Source organism: Paramisgurnus dabryanus, chromosome 19, assembly GCF_030506205.2.
Source record: "Paramisgurnus dabryanus chromosome 19, PD_genome_1.1, whole genome shotgun sequence".
Lineage (NCBI taxonomy): Eukaryota > Metazoa > Chordata > Actinopteri > Cypriniformes > Cobitidae > Paramisgurnus > Paramisgurnus dabryanus.
This window is the reverse complement of record NC_133355.1, coordinates 7550091-7564474: the sequence shown is the minus strand read 5'-3', so window position 1 is coordinate 7564474 and position 14384 is coordinate 7550091. Positions and strand designations below refer to the sequence as shown.

General features: G+C 36.9%; 2 long non-coding RNA genes across 2 annotated transcripts; one reads left to right on the top strand and one right to left on the bottom strand.

Moving 5' to 3' along the window:
* Positions 1-778: 778 nt before the first annotated feature.
* On the bottom strand, positions 779-10441 carry LOC135776621 (uncharacterized). The gene is made up of 2 exons (XR_010544131.1): positions 9948-10441; positions 779-1121 (listed from the first exon to the last, which is right to left on the bottom strand). It is a non-coding gene; the product is annotated as an uncharacterized lncRNA (long non-coding RNA).
* On the top strand, positions 1267-5636 carry LOC135776614 (uncharacterized). Its single transcript, XR_010544130.2, has 5 exons — positions 1267-1575; positions 2235-2362; positions 2569-2711; positions 2803-2899; positions 5006-5636. It is a non-coding gene; the product is annotated as an uncharacterized lncRNA (long non-coding RNA).
* Positions 10442-14384: the final 3943 nt, after the last annotated feature.

Genomic DNA, 14384 nt, shown 5'->3' with positions numbered 1-14384 from the left:
GTTATAATAAAATCATTTCATATATACATTGTTTTATAAATAGTATTTTATTTAAAATGAATGAGGAACATAAAGTGGGTTGAATCCAAGTTCTAATCCTAATTGTAGCTGAGGTATTTAAATAAGCAGTATTTTAAATGCGTAGTGTTGTGTGTATCAATGTAAATTTTAAATGTGATCTACCTTAATAAAAGTATTTTATGGAAACAACCCAATAGCAACAAAAGTGCTACTAAAAATAACCAAAAGTGTGTCTTTTAATTAGTATTTTAACACTTAACATTGTTGAATTCACATACCCTGGTGTTGACCTTAAATTAGGAGTGTTCATTTTTAACATTTTTTGTGTGCCAACTCCAGTGTAGTGTGGAAACATCAATGAATAGTGTTGAACAAGTGTAAAATTTAACAATATTGAGTGTTGTTAAATTAACACTACACTTTGACTAAATTAACACAGTATAGTGTGGACACATACACACTTTGCCGGTGTTAAATTTGACACTGTGGTTGTTATTTTAACACCAGTGATTTTGCTGTGTACTATTTATTATACATTCACCTGTTTTGATTGTTTTCATGCCATCTGTGAAAATACGACCTGCAATCTGACAGGGAAGGTTCCCTGGTAAAGTCATGTAAACATCAGTCTCAATGGGCTACGGAAAGTGCATCAATGTTTACCACAATGAAATCAAAAGTGAGAATCAATAAAAATGGAACACAGAAGCAAAATAGGAATCCTAACTGATAAAATCTTGAAATAATACAATTCAAATGCAGTATCACTCTTCACTGTTTATTAATCAAACATTGACAATTATAATATTGGCTATTCAGAAAACCTTTCATACATCACATTTCTTCAAATTTATTTTGTTAAAAGTTGTTATCAATGTTCAAAAACATTTGATTATCTTTAACATTCAGAACAAAATACATCAAATATAAAACATGATTGCAAGGCTAAACAGAAGTCTAAAAAACACGTGAAGTGGTTTAACCCTTATAGGCCTCAATGAGCCAAAGCCTCTCTAAGGGTGGTGGTTCAGGCTGTAGAAACACCTAAATGACTAAGAAACGCTAACAGCAAAACTGTGTATTTCTTGTCAATTACCACTCTTCTGCAACCAGTGGCGTGTTTACCATTTTGGGGGCCCTAAGCAAAGTCCAAGAACCGGGGCCCCCCATGCCCCAGCATTGCCCAAGGTTTTTTATTTGAATTGCACAACCATAATATTCAGTATATACACTGAAAAAAGTGCACAACGCATGTCATTACTCTAAAGAAGTTTTTATATTTGATCTAACTCAAAAAAATACATTTTCTGTCCAGCCATCAGTTTTATGTAAAAAATGTGTTTGATTTAAATTAAAAGTAAGTCCTGTTGGTGTAAAGTAAATAAATTTCTGTAAATTAAAGTAAAAATATTAGTTTCCATTGTCACGTGACTTACGTAACGTCATCCTGGTCGTGCGTGAGGACGTTCAGCTGAAGTTCAGCTTTCCGCCATCTTGTTATACACTGCACCGATGGATGAACTCCGCGTCGTACAATGGGATTCAAGAAAATTGGTAAGTAATTTTAAACATACGTTTTGGCGTATTATTAACATTATACATGTGTGATTGTACTGTTGTTTTACATACGGTTAGTATTACTTAGTGGTGTACCGGTCGGATCGCAGTTGATTGAGCATGACGGTTCGGCTCACATGCGATTTGCGGATTAATGCGCAAATTAAAATAGGAAACGTTTAATCATTTGCACGTGTTTTAAAGGCTTGCAGATGTTAATACCAAAGTGATTTTAAACAATTTCACAGCAAAAAGGCGCTAAAGTGGGCAGTTTATATACGCATGCGGATGAAAGTGTCTATATGCCCTTCAAAGATCAGAACTCTTGATGTGTAAACTTTAGCGACAGTTTTTCTACTTTGCCTCATACTGTAGTCGATTAAAATGCATTTGGCCAATAGAGCAATGCGACTGTTTATGCTGCATCTCCTTCCGGAAGCGCTGTTTGAAATTCGCGCTCCGTTTCTGTGTAATATTATGCACTCAAAACTGCACACGTGGAGAGACGAGCAAACATACAATCTTTCGGTTCTTGACAGGGTCCATACAAACAAAATGATCTCCAAAGTATTCTTTTTTTTAAATAAAAACTTTTGTTTATGTCACAAGATGTAGTGAACATGTAAATGTCTAGCAATTATCTATTATTTGTTCAGGCCAATCATATCCCATCCCTGGAGAGACATCAGCAAACATTATGACAAAGACGTTTGCCTTACGCAGACAAGAGATTGTGGAAAACCAACCTACTGTTCAAGAACTGCAAGAAAGATTGCCAGAGGAGGTAAAAGCATTTATTTTATTATAAAATGTTAAAATGTGACTTGTACTGAATTAACCATAGTTTTTACCATAGGATGTAGTGCTTTTGAAAATGTCTTAGATGCTCTAATTATATATTCATTCAATGTTTTGTGTGTATATCTATTTTACAACTAGTTCTAGAAATAATTTTTTCAGAAGTGTATTTTCTGTTTCTCTTACTTTCAGATTAATGCAGAATTGCGCATCACGATCTTACCTTGAAAATCAAGATTTATGGCCTCTTTAGACAGACAGAGCTCTCATGTTATTAGGAGCAACGGTGGAGTCCTCCATGAAAAACTAAGGACACTATTAAAGTTATGGATCAGGTATTGGTTGCATGCGAACAAAATTGCTTGTGGCAATTAATTTAGTAGTATTTTGGTCTAAAATAAACAATACATCTTTAACATTTTGTAGAGTCTGGACGTAGAAATCAGAAGAGAAAGCCTGCTGAAGTGCCTGATTCATGTACGATTCATGTGAAGATGCAAGCTGTCTGATCAAAGAATACCAGGTAATGTTGACAATGCAAACTACTGAAATTTTCTCCAACCATGTTTGCCTTAAAGGGATAGTTCACCTTAAGATAAAAAATCTGTCATCATTTACTCATCCTCATGTTGTTCTAAACCTGTATGAATGTCTTTTTTTGATGAACACAAAAAAAATATTTTGAGAAATGATGGTAAACACACAGCAGATAGTGACCATTAACTTCCATAGTAGGAATAAAAAAATATGATGGAATTTAATGGGTACCGTCAACTGTGTGCTTACAGTCATTTATCAAAATATTTTCTTCATTTATCACAATACTTCCAAAATATTTTTCCTACTATAGAAGTCAATGAACACTATGCTGTGTGTTTACCATCATTTCTCAAAATATCTTCTTTTGTGTTCTTCAGAAAAAATACATTTATACAGGTTCAGAACAACATGAGGATGAGTAAATGATGACAGAATTTTCATTTTAAGGTGAACTATCCCTTTAAAGGAAAACACCACAGTTTTCCAATATTTTATGTTCTTACCTCAACTTAGACAAATTAATCCATCCCTATCTTTTTTCAATAACTACACTTAATCTTTGTACAGTGTGTCGTAAATGTGTTAGCATTTAGCCAAGCCCTATTCATACCTTAGGTTCCAAACAGGGATACATTTAGAAGCCACCAAACACTTCCATGTTTTCCCTATTTAAAGACTGTTACATGAGTAGTAACATGAGTAAGTATGGTGGCACAAAATAAAACGTGATTTTCTAAGCGGATAAAAAGTGAGAATTATATTGTATGGCGGAAGAGCACTTAGTTTGCAGCACTCTGACCTCGGTCGCAGTAACATCATCAGAACTCTCCCTCAAATTCTAAAAAAAGGGGGACTAGTCAGGTATGATGGTGTAACTGCATGCTGTTTGGATCCTAAGGAATGAATGGTGCTAAGCTAAATGCTTAACATATGCACGCTACAGCAATTAAAGTATTAGCCCACTTCTGAATTAAACATTCCTCATAATTTACTCACGTCCATGTCATCTAAGATGTTCATGACTTTCTTTCTTAACTAAATAAAAGAAATTAAGGTTTTTGATGAAAACATTCCAGGATTATTCTCCATATGGTGGACTTCAATTACACACAAATGGCTGAAGTATTCTTCAGAGAATTTACGCTGTATGTCTTACGCCTTCCCTATTCTACTTACGGAACAAACGCTCGCAGCACCAGTTCTGTTTTTTCTGTAAGTAGAATAGGGAAGGCATAGGACAGGGCTATTCAAATCTTACCCTGGAGGGCCAGAGCACTGCAGAGTTTAGCTCCAACCCTGATCAAACACACCTGAGCAAGCTAATCAAGGTCTTCATGATCACTAGACAATCACAGGTGGGTAAGTTTGATTAGGGTTGGACCTAAACTCTGTAGTGCTCCGGCCCTCCAGGGTAAGATTTGAATAGCCCTGGCGTAGGACATACAGCGTAAGCTCTTTGAAGAATACAGAAAGCTGAAGCAAGGCGATCATTTGTGTCTATAAACCAAATACAGTTGTATTTTTTTTTAAAGGGCCGATCATTTCTTTGATAAGACACTTATTCCTCGTCTGGTATAGTTTAAAGCCCTTTAAGCTGCACTGAAACTAATTTTTGTCGCCTTGGGGTTCTGAGCATGCGTCAAAACCGCCGCCATCTTATATCAGGGGCCTTGTCATAGGAAGTAGGTAAAGCAGCTATCTCCGCCTGTACTTCGAATTCATGAACGATGCCAGACTTTTGTGCTGCGCATGGATGAAAGGGCTACTAGCACTATGCATTACAGTTAGAAAAAGTACATTTTCATAAAATCAAAACTTATTTTTTCCTGTACTAAAAACATGTCTGACTGTTGAAACGAACCAAAAGAAAACCAAGAAAATCGCGTTCATGGCGATTTATGGTGATTTATGGTGATTTTATTTCTGTTACACCATTGCGTACAATGACGCCGATGCGGGATTCCCCTGTTTCAAGATGGCGGCTCTGTTTGACGCATTCGGTCCAATGAACTGCCGTAGCCAAGGCGACATCTAGTGTACATATATATGCACAGTCCCTAAATTGGTCTCTGTTCTTGTATGTTTTTAGGCTGACAAGAGGGAAGAAGCGGAGAGGGAATTCAAAAAGACCACCATGGAATTTTTTGTGATCCGTGAAAGTGATGCTCCTAATCCTGCACTGGACATTTTCATTGATGATGTGGAGTAATAAATGAGTTGCCCTCTGTTGCATGTGCATGTTTGGACTCATTTGAACTGAACTTAAAATATCCTAATGGACTCAAATATACCTTTAAAGCCTTTCAAAAAAAAATGTCATGGACGTAGACAGTAAGCAGATGAGCCGAAGGGTGCAGAACCCCTCTTCAAAACTGCAGGAGTAAATTTGTTTCCTTTGACCCAGCTACTGAAGGTACATTTTTGAGCCTTTTATACAACATTAACTGTAATACTGTTTACTAAACCTGATTTGTTTTATCTTGATTAAGTTTTATGGTTTATCTATCAACCATAACTGATTCTTATTTAGAATTTACATTTTATCCAGTGTGTCTACAAATACTAAAAACTGTTATACAGTATGTGTTTTTATAACAATACTATACATATTGTTGAAATGTTTTATGACAAATTGTCAAGATTATAATGTGTTGACACTGTTAGACAGTGTGTATTTGTACAAAAAATGTATATTATGACAAAATAAATTGTCAAAAGTTTGATGCTTGAAGTCATTCATCTTAGACAGATGGTAAAATTACACATTCTGAAAGTAAATAAATTTCTTTATATTAAATTAATATTTTAAATTGTATTTGGTTAGATGTAAAGTAAAAATTTTGCGTCACTTGTTGAATCAAATACATTTTTTAAGTTTAATGAAATGTCAAATATACTTTGTCTTAATGCATTAACGTAATTATTTTACTTTGTATTTGGTTGGATATTTGGTTTGATGTAAAGTAAAATAATTAGGTTAATGCATTAAGACAAAGTATATTTGACATTTCATTAAACTTAAAAAATGTATTTGATTCAAAGATACTTTTTGCTTTGGCTAAGTAATGGATAGTTCATTTTGTTCAAAGTAAAAATTTTAGGTTGATAAAAAGTAAAGTAATTAGTTGTAACAAGTTGACGCAAAATTTTTACTTTGATCCAATGAAACACTTTTTTCAGTGATGATACATGATTCTAACAAACTGAACTAACAAACACAAGCAAACAACAATGTAAGTTGGTTATTGCTTGAATTTATGGATTGGAATCACATAACTCTCATGTTTATATTGCAAAAACAAACTTACTGTGAGATACAACAAGCATATATGAGATTTTAATGACAATGATGAGATACAGAATATGATTTATTTATTTTCGATGTGATTTAAACAGAGGTGTAAAGAGTAGCTGAAAGCCATACTTGAGTAAAAGTACAAATTCCTTACTGTAAAAATTACTCCACTACAAGTTACAAGTCACCAATTTAAATACGACTTGAGTAAAGTAACCCAATTTAAAAGTACTCAAGTATTTTTACTCGTACTGAATGTTGGCTCAAAGATGCACTAGTCCTCAACACAAAGAGACATTGTAGGTCTGGGCAGTGAAAACTAAGAAAGTTTATTTATGAGGTTTTATTTCCTAATATAGAAAAGAAATCAAACACCTCAAAATTTTGACCTGGCAGAACAAACACAGATTAAACATAGTCATAGTCTTCTTTTGACTAAATTTTTATTTAGTTTTAGTCATATTTTTGTTATCTGAATTGATTTAGTTTTTTGTCTAATTTTATTCATCTAAATGCCATAAGATTTTAGTCTAGAAATCTAAATTACATTTAATTTAAACCCATTTAATTTTAGTCTAGTGTCATTGTGTACTTGAATGTGCCATGCTGAAAAATATATAGCCTAACTTTGTGATATAAATATATGGTAACAATTTACAGTGGGGTTCATTGGTTAATATTAGTTAGCTACATTGGTTAACATGAACTGATAATGAGCTGCACTTATACAGCATTTATTCATCTTTGTTAATACTAATTTCAACAATTACTAATACTTTATTAAAATCTTGTTAACATTACTTAATGCACTCTGAACTAACATGAACAAACAATTAAAGCCTACATTTTTATTAAAGATGCAGTTTGTATAATTTTCGCCGCTAGATGGCGCCAGATCAAACAATAACAATGATGTTGTTTACTGACGCTCTGAAGCAGCGTGGAATTATGGGATTTGTAGTCTTTAACTCAACCACTGATGGCCATCAATCAGACGCGAACGAGAAATCACGTAAGGTAATCAAGTCTTATAAATGTTGCGTTTGATGACATCGTTTATTTCATTATGTAAGTTTATATGTGATGTTCAAAACGAAATTGTTAGTCATATTGATATTACAGTATTAGTCCAAATTCGATGGTAAACACAGCACAGAATTAAGTTTTCAACTTACAATCTACAATGATTTTTCACATAATGTATTGACAGTACAAATCTTATTGTGAAGTGTCTTAAAATGACCATTTATATTGCTGTACAATACCTTTGATGTGCATATCGTCCGCGGGAAGACGCGCTGATTACAATCTACACACTAATGTTGTGATCAATATAATAGCATACGTTTTTTGAAGGGTTACGAATCAAAACAACTCACCCATCGCGTAAAACACAAGCAGGATCAGAATCTCGGTCTAGTTAAATGTTGTCGTGAAGCTCTCTCCATCCAGATAATGCAACAACAAATTGATCCTCCCTCGTTTTGTTCCAAACTCTTCTTGGGTCGTTTGGTTGGCCCGTATGCTTACAGGAGCTGACACAACCAGCGGCAGATGGTACAGAGATATCCATAAGTTCATAAGCAAGCGCGTAGCCCGACAGGCGCTATCGCATAGTTCCGCATTTGTCCACGACACTGGCTCGCTGTGTCCGAAAACTCAAGGCAGTGAGGACTTGTTGCCTCGCTGCCTCATGAGGCCATGACTTCGGCCTCGGAGGCCTGAAGGCCGCTCAGAGAAAGGCTTTCCGACGCACTTCAAAGGCAGCGTGTTTGAAATATAAACAGAGAGCGCCTTTGTGATAACTAATCACATATTTGAAAACTACAATACTAATTTCTCGCTAGAAATGCAATTAAAATGCTTAAAAAGTGAAAATATACGTTTATTTTCACTAAATTTGTGCTCCAGCTGATTCCTTGGCCGCCATTTTATTTGTTCGAGCTCGACCACTGTTGTCATGTGGTTTACGTCAGTAAAGGCGGTGACAAAGGGTCACATGGATATTAACGTCATTGACAGGAGACTGCACTGCCCCGTGTCAATGTTTTGAATGGAAATTTTCTCATGATTTACAAGTAGTTGAAAACATTACAGATATTGATAGTAATCAGCTGGACAAAATATATAACACTGGCCTAGTGGTTTTTGGAGATTTTACTGCAAATATCTTACAAATTGCACCTTTAACTAACATTAACAAAGATGAATAAATGATGTAACAAATGTATTGCTCATGGTTTGTTCAAGTTGGTTAATACATTAACTACTGTTAACTAATGAACCTTGTTGTAAAGTGTTACCAAATATTCTTATATAGGCCTATCCCAAAAAAGATATAATTTTTATATTTAGAAAATTCCAGTAAACTAAAATTACACTAACAGAAATATGATAATGCATATTAAAAACGTGAAGTTGTTCATTTGAAAGATTAATTGTAAACACATGTAGTACGTAACACCATCTCACATTAAGTGCACTACATTTCTTCCGTCATGCATCCCTCTTACAGTAAATACATTACAGCATACTTGATTAAATGTGAGGACAGTAAAATTGTACACTTATTATCAATCTTATAATGTACTTAAGTTACTCGGGCAATCAGTACAGGACCTCGCTGGTTTATTTTGGCTTATATAGTAAGTTATATCAAGTTATGTACAAGCTCAGGTTAGCTGATAAGGTAGCATCAGAGTATATAAACATTTGTGCTTGCCTTTGAGTTGCGGGATGACCCTCCTGCAATCGCGCATCACTTCTGTTTTGATTGTAGCATCACATGTTTAACAAAGGGTCCCTTGACTGAAGCAAATGTGATATGCATCCATATGTTTGCTCTTTATCTCTTCTCTCAGACCAGACGCGAACTTTTCTCTACAGTTTATGACATACGCAGCACGCAGATGTCCCGCTACGGTGGCTCAACGCAAGCCATTCAGCGTTTGACATCAAAGTACCGCGAGAGCAGACTTCTCCATATGCATTTGATTCGCTCTCGCAGTACTTTGATTTCATACGATTGCTCTGCGCAGAGCCAAATGAAGTCCCTCAGTTGTGTGTGTCCGTGTAACCTCGCGACCACAGATTCTATCCATCATCACCCTCTGACACTTTCGTCTCGTTTTTATTTACCCAATCAAAAATGTAATTGAGTAGAGAGTAAAAGTTGCCTATATTTTTGATACTCAGTACAAGTACAAAGTAGCCCAAAAAATACTTAAGTACAGTAACGAAGTACATTTACTCGAGTACTTTACACCTCTGGATTTAAACCCCTGCGTGTCTTTATCACGTTTATACCTCTAGGAACGTGAAACAAAAGATGCATGTCACTGATCAAACCAAACCACCAATCACAGGTGTGAAGCCCAAAGTCTTTAAAGTAAACTTGACCATTGAGTGAATGTTGTGTAGTTACGAGAGCATAGAAAGAGTCGAGCAAGCGCTCATTCCAGCACTTGTGTGGCTGGATTTGTGCACGCTAAGCAGAGGTGCGCTTTCCCGTAGAGTTTTGCTCATGAAGTAGCCTATATGTGCCCTCGCAAGGATGTGCGCAAATATTTTACTGCGTACATACTCGCAAATCTCGCTTGCGCGTGCTTTATCCGTACCTTAGATTTGGGTCTGAATAAACATAACATACTTTCGCACACCTTGTGGCTAGTAGGGGCCCCCAAGCCCGCGGGGCCCCATGCAATTGCGTGGTTTGCGTGGTGGGTAAACACGCCACTGTCTGCAACTTATACCAATAAGAAAATAAGCGCAGTTATGATAGCAAAATATGTGGCAGAGCATTGCTAGAATATGAATATATTTTACTGCAATCGGTAGCGTTTAAACATTAAAGCACACTAAACAACTGATTTGTACTGACTTAATTACAATTGAAATGGTTACATTATAAATGCATTAAAAAAAGGAAATAAAACATAGTAAAATAAACTGTTTCGCTAACACTTTAGTACACTTATTGATTATTAACTGTGACTTTTGCCTCAGTAAACTCCCAATTCACTCCTACTTAAAAGCTAATAGTTGTTGTGGCGGTTGGGTTTAGGTGTTGGATTGGGTTAAGGAATGTACAATATGGTATGCAGAATAAGGCATTAATATGTTCTTTATAAGCACTTATAAACAGACAATAAACTAATAAGAAACTAGTTAAAAGTGAGAATTTGTCCCTATACTAAAGTGTTGCCACTATTTCCAATGTGTGTATAAGATAATACCAATGTGTGTATAAGATAATACAGAGAGAAAAAAAGAAAGTTTAGAAAAAAGAGAGGAACTATTGAGAACTGGAGTCTTGGCCTAATGGCCCAGAGCTCAGGTAAAGAAGAAAAGCATAGAGAATGAGCCAAGTCTAAGAGTATAGAGCTCATGAGAAACCTACTTTAAGTTTTGACTTGTGATAAATAGACCCTATTCCTTAACATAAAAATATATGTTGATATGATATGATATGATATGATATGATATGATATGATATGATATGATATGATATGATATGATATGATTTTTACAGCATCAATAGCTGTCAAAAAGATAAACAAGTACCATAATAAATTGATTTAAAATTATATTGAAAATGCATGCTATAGTTAAGCTACAAAATGATAAACTACCAAACAAGAGAATTATTTTCCATATTCCTTGAGTAGTGCAGTTCTTCTCTCATTCAGACAGCTGATTTGAAAGTTTCTCAAGCTCTTCAATCTCTCTGGAAACATCTGTATAAAAGGACATATTATACGGTATATTACTGCATGAACATATCTGAATACTTTGTGGATTTGGATAAAAGGGTTACAGTATTTCTTTATATGTATACAGTACATTTGCCACAATCTACACTCTTTGTTGGTTTTCTCTCAACTACCATTGGGAAGTCTCCGCCTAAGGATGATACAACATCCACCACACACTGTAGGAGAGGAACAGTTTATTTAATGTGAATTGAAAAAGGCCATAGCTGGCAGAAGTCCCTGTGGTGGTTACCCAAAACACTCTGAAACACTCTGCGATTTTATAATGACTACAAAAAGTCAGACCTTGGTTTAATCTAAATAACAATGCCTTTATAGGATCCTGAGGCATTATCCCTCATACTAATTGGCTATATCACTCGGTCTCCTCTCCACTAATAAGCTGGTGTGTGGTGGGCGTTCTGGCGCAATATGGCTGCCGTCGCATCATCTAGGTGGATGCTGCACATTGGTGGTGGTTGAGGAGATTCCCCCATTCATATGTAAAGCGCTTTGAGCACTGGAAAAGCGCTATATAAATGTAACTAATTATAAAATTAATTATTATCATTACAGACCACATTGTGAGCGTCACCTGCTGGCCTTACTAAAGGGCTCATTATAGTTCTGTTCTACGGCGTAGCCTTGAGGGTTAGGCTACGTGCCGGTTTTCATTTATACTTCTGCATCATCGTCCGCGTCGACATGCACTTGAACGTACAGACCGCTAGTAGGCAGTATCTACGCGTGTAACCCAGTAAAACAGCCAAAGAAGAATATTTGGCCAGTAACCCTTCAAAGAAGAAGCAGCAGCAGCAATTTGTTGTGAATGATTTGAGAAGATTAGCTGTGATAGAGGTAAATGGACAGCGACTTTGTTGCAGCTTGAGTTTATCACTCCTCATACAGATTCCCGTTGTTAGCGGGAATCTGTATGAGGACCTGACGGGAGCAGGGCCAGATTAACACTTTGTTATACCCTGGGCAACAATATTCAAGGGCCCCATCATCACGACCCCAGGATCACCATAATATGGTCATATACAGAATATATTACTGTATTATACAGTAAATATACTCAATACTTCAAATTCTAACTGTCATCAGGTGTATTTTGATTTACAAATATTTAAATGCTCATACAAATGCACTACTATGTCCCCTATCAAATACCTTCACTCACATATGATGCTATGAAAACTAAACACATCAGCATCTGTATAATCTCCGGGCTGTAAAAGTAAGCTGGCGGTGTAGAAAAGTCCTGGCTTATTTAATTGGCTAATAATTGTAGCTGAGTTGTCCTCGTCGTTGACGGAAGCTCACTTAACAGAACTTTTTAATTAATACACATTTAAGATGACCATGGATAAACTCTAATTTGCATAGTCATTGATATAAAAAGCTTATTTTTTGCATATACAATAGGGATGTGCATCGATGCATCGCGCTCCCATTAAAAAGACCTGTCTGAAATCGATTCTGAATCGTAAGGCTCCGATTCAGTGTTTCATGCACAGCTTGTGCATGTACTACGGCTCCGTGATCAGTAGGAAGTCCTTATCAATCTAAAATCACTACAAGTTTGACTCGTTTATAACGTGCATTTAAAAAAGCAACACTCGTCAAACACAATCATTTAAAATATTCTTTATTATCATGAAAATACCTGAAACAATCTGAAGAACAACGATATAAATATTCCTTTAGACATTTCCTGGAATAGTGTTTGGTATACTACTTCTTCTGTGGCACAAATGGTGTTTCTAAGCGAGAGCGCCCCCTGGCTTTTGGATGTGCCTGCATTTCACCGTAATTCATTCAAATTCATTCATTGAGAAAACGCGCATTTGCCCGATTAATTGTCACAACCCTAATATACAAGCATTGTCTAAAAATGAAAATAGGCTTTTACTTAATTATTATTACAAGACCATCATAAAGCCTATATATTAGACACCCAAACCAAAGTGAAGAAAATGATCTTTAATTTGCAAGTCTGAACTGAACATCAACGCAGACATGATTTTCCTCACAGAAGTTTAAGATCATATAGGCTACATCTTGAACGTAGATATATAAATGAACACAGGGAAAGGAAGTTTAACACTGTGAAGCAAGCAAACATGCTGGAAGGCAGCTAAAAACCATCAGGACATAAACACCGGCTTATTTTATTTTATTGGAGCCTTACCTCCAGATAATGGTTTGATGATTTAAATGTTGTTTACTCACATGTGCGTTGTGAACTCTCCGGATTTTATGTTGTGCACTGCTCCACTCGTTCACTTGTGTCACCAGGTGACGATCTGGGAGGGCGGAACCAAAAGTGTGGAAGATGGGTTCCGCCCGGACGACTATCTCGAGACACCGGATTTCCGGGGTTTCCCCGAAACACGAAATCAAGCCGAATTACACACAGGTGAGGGCAATTGGTACAGCGATTCCTAATAGGTCCATCGGGGGATTAAGCAGAGTACAAAAAGGCCTTTGAGGAGTCCAGAGGGGTGCTTGTTGGTGTACTTTGTACACGCTGCGTTCGCTGTTGTGTGAGCTGCTGGACGGATCTACGCCAAACCCTTGGGGAGAAAAAGAGGCAAACGGTGACTAGGTGAAGAGGTTTGGACACGGATGTATTTTGTAATGCGATGATTCAGAGACAGATGAGTGCAGTGGAACCCTAGAGTTTGGGTGCAAACAACGAGTGAGTAACCGCTTGTATATGTGTATGCTGCATCGACCTAAGGCTACCATTGTGTACTCTGAGTGTGTCAAAGGTACTAGGCCCCACTGTGAAGGGAAGCGTGGGTGAGCCCCGTAACAGCCGGAAGTACAACCAGGTTGTGAGATTTAGCCACGAGTGAGTAACCGCTGATGTACATGTATGCTGTATTGATCTAAGGCTACCATTGTGTACTCTGAGTGTGTTAGAGGTACTAGGCCCCACTGTGAAAGGAAGCGTGGGTGAGCCACGTGACTACCGGAAGTACAACCAGGTTGTGAGATTCAACAACGAGTGAGTAACCGCTGATGTACATGTATGCTGTATTGATCTAAGGCTACCATTGTGTATTCTGAGTGTGTTAAAGGTACTAGGCCCCACTGTGAAAGGAAGCGTGGGTGAGCCGCGTGACCACCGGAAGTACAACCAGGTTGTGAGATTCAACAACGAGTGAGTAACCGCTGATGTATATGTATGCTGTATTGATCTAAGGTTGTCATTGTGCATTCCGAGTGTGTTAAAGGTACCTGGCCCCACTGGGAAGAGGGAAGTGTGGGAGAGCCGGGAAACAATCGGAAGTGCGAACAGGAAGACGACGTAGGAGCTGTTGCTGTAGGTCACCTGGCCCTGCGGATAGAAGAAGTGTGGGTGAGCCAAACGGGTAGCAATTAACACACAGGGGCTGGACTGATTTCTTTCA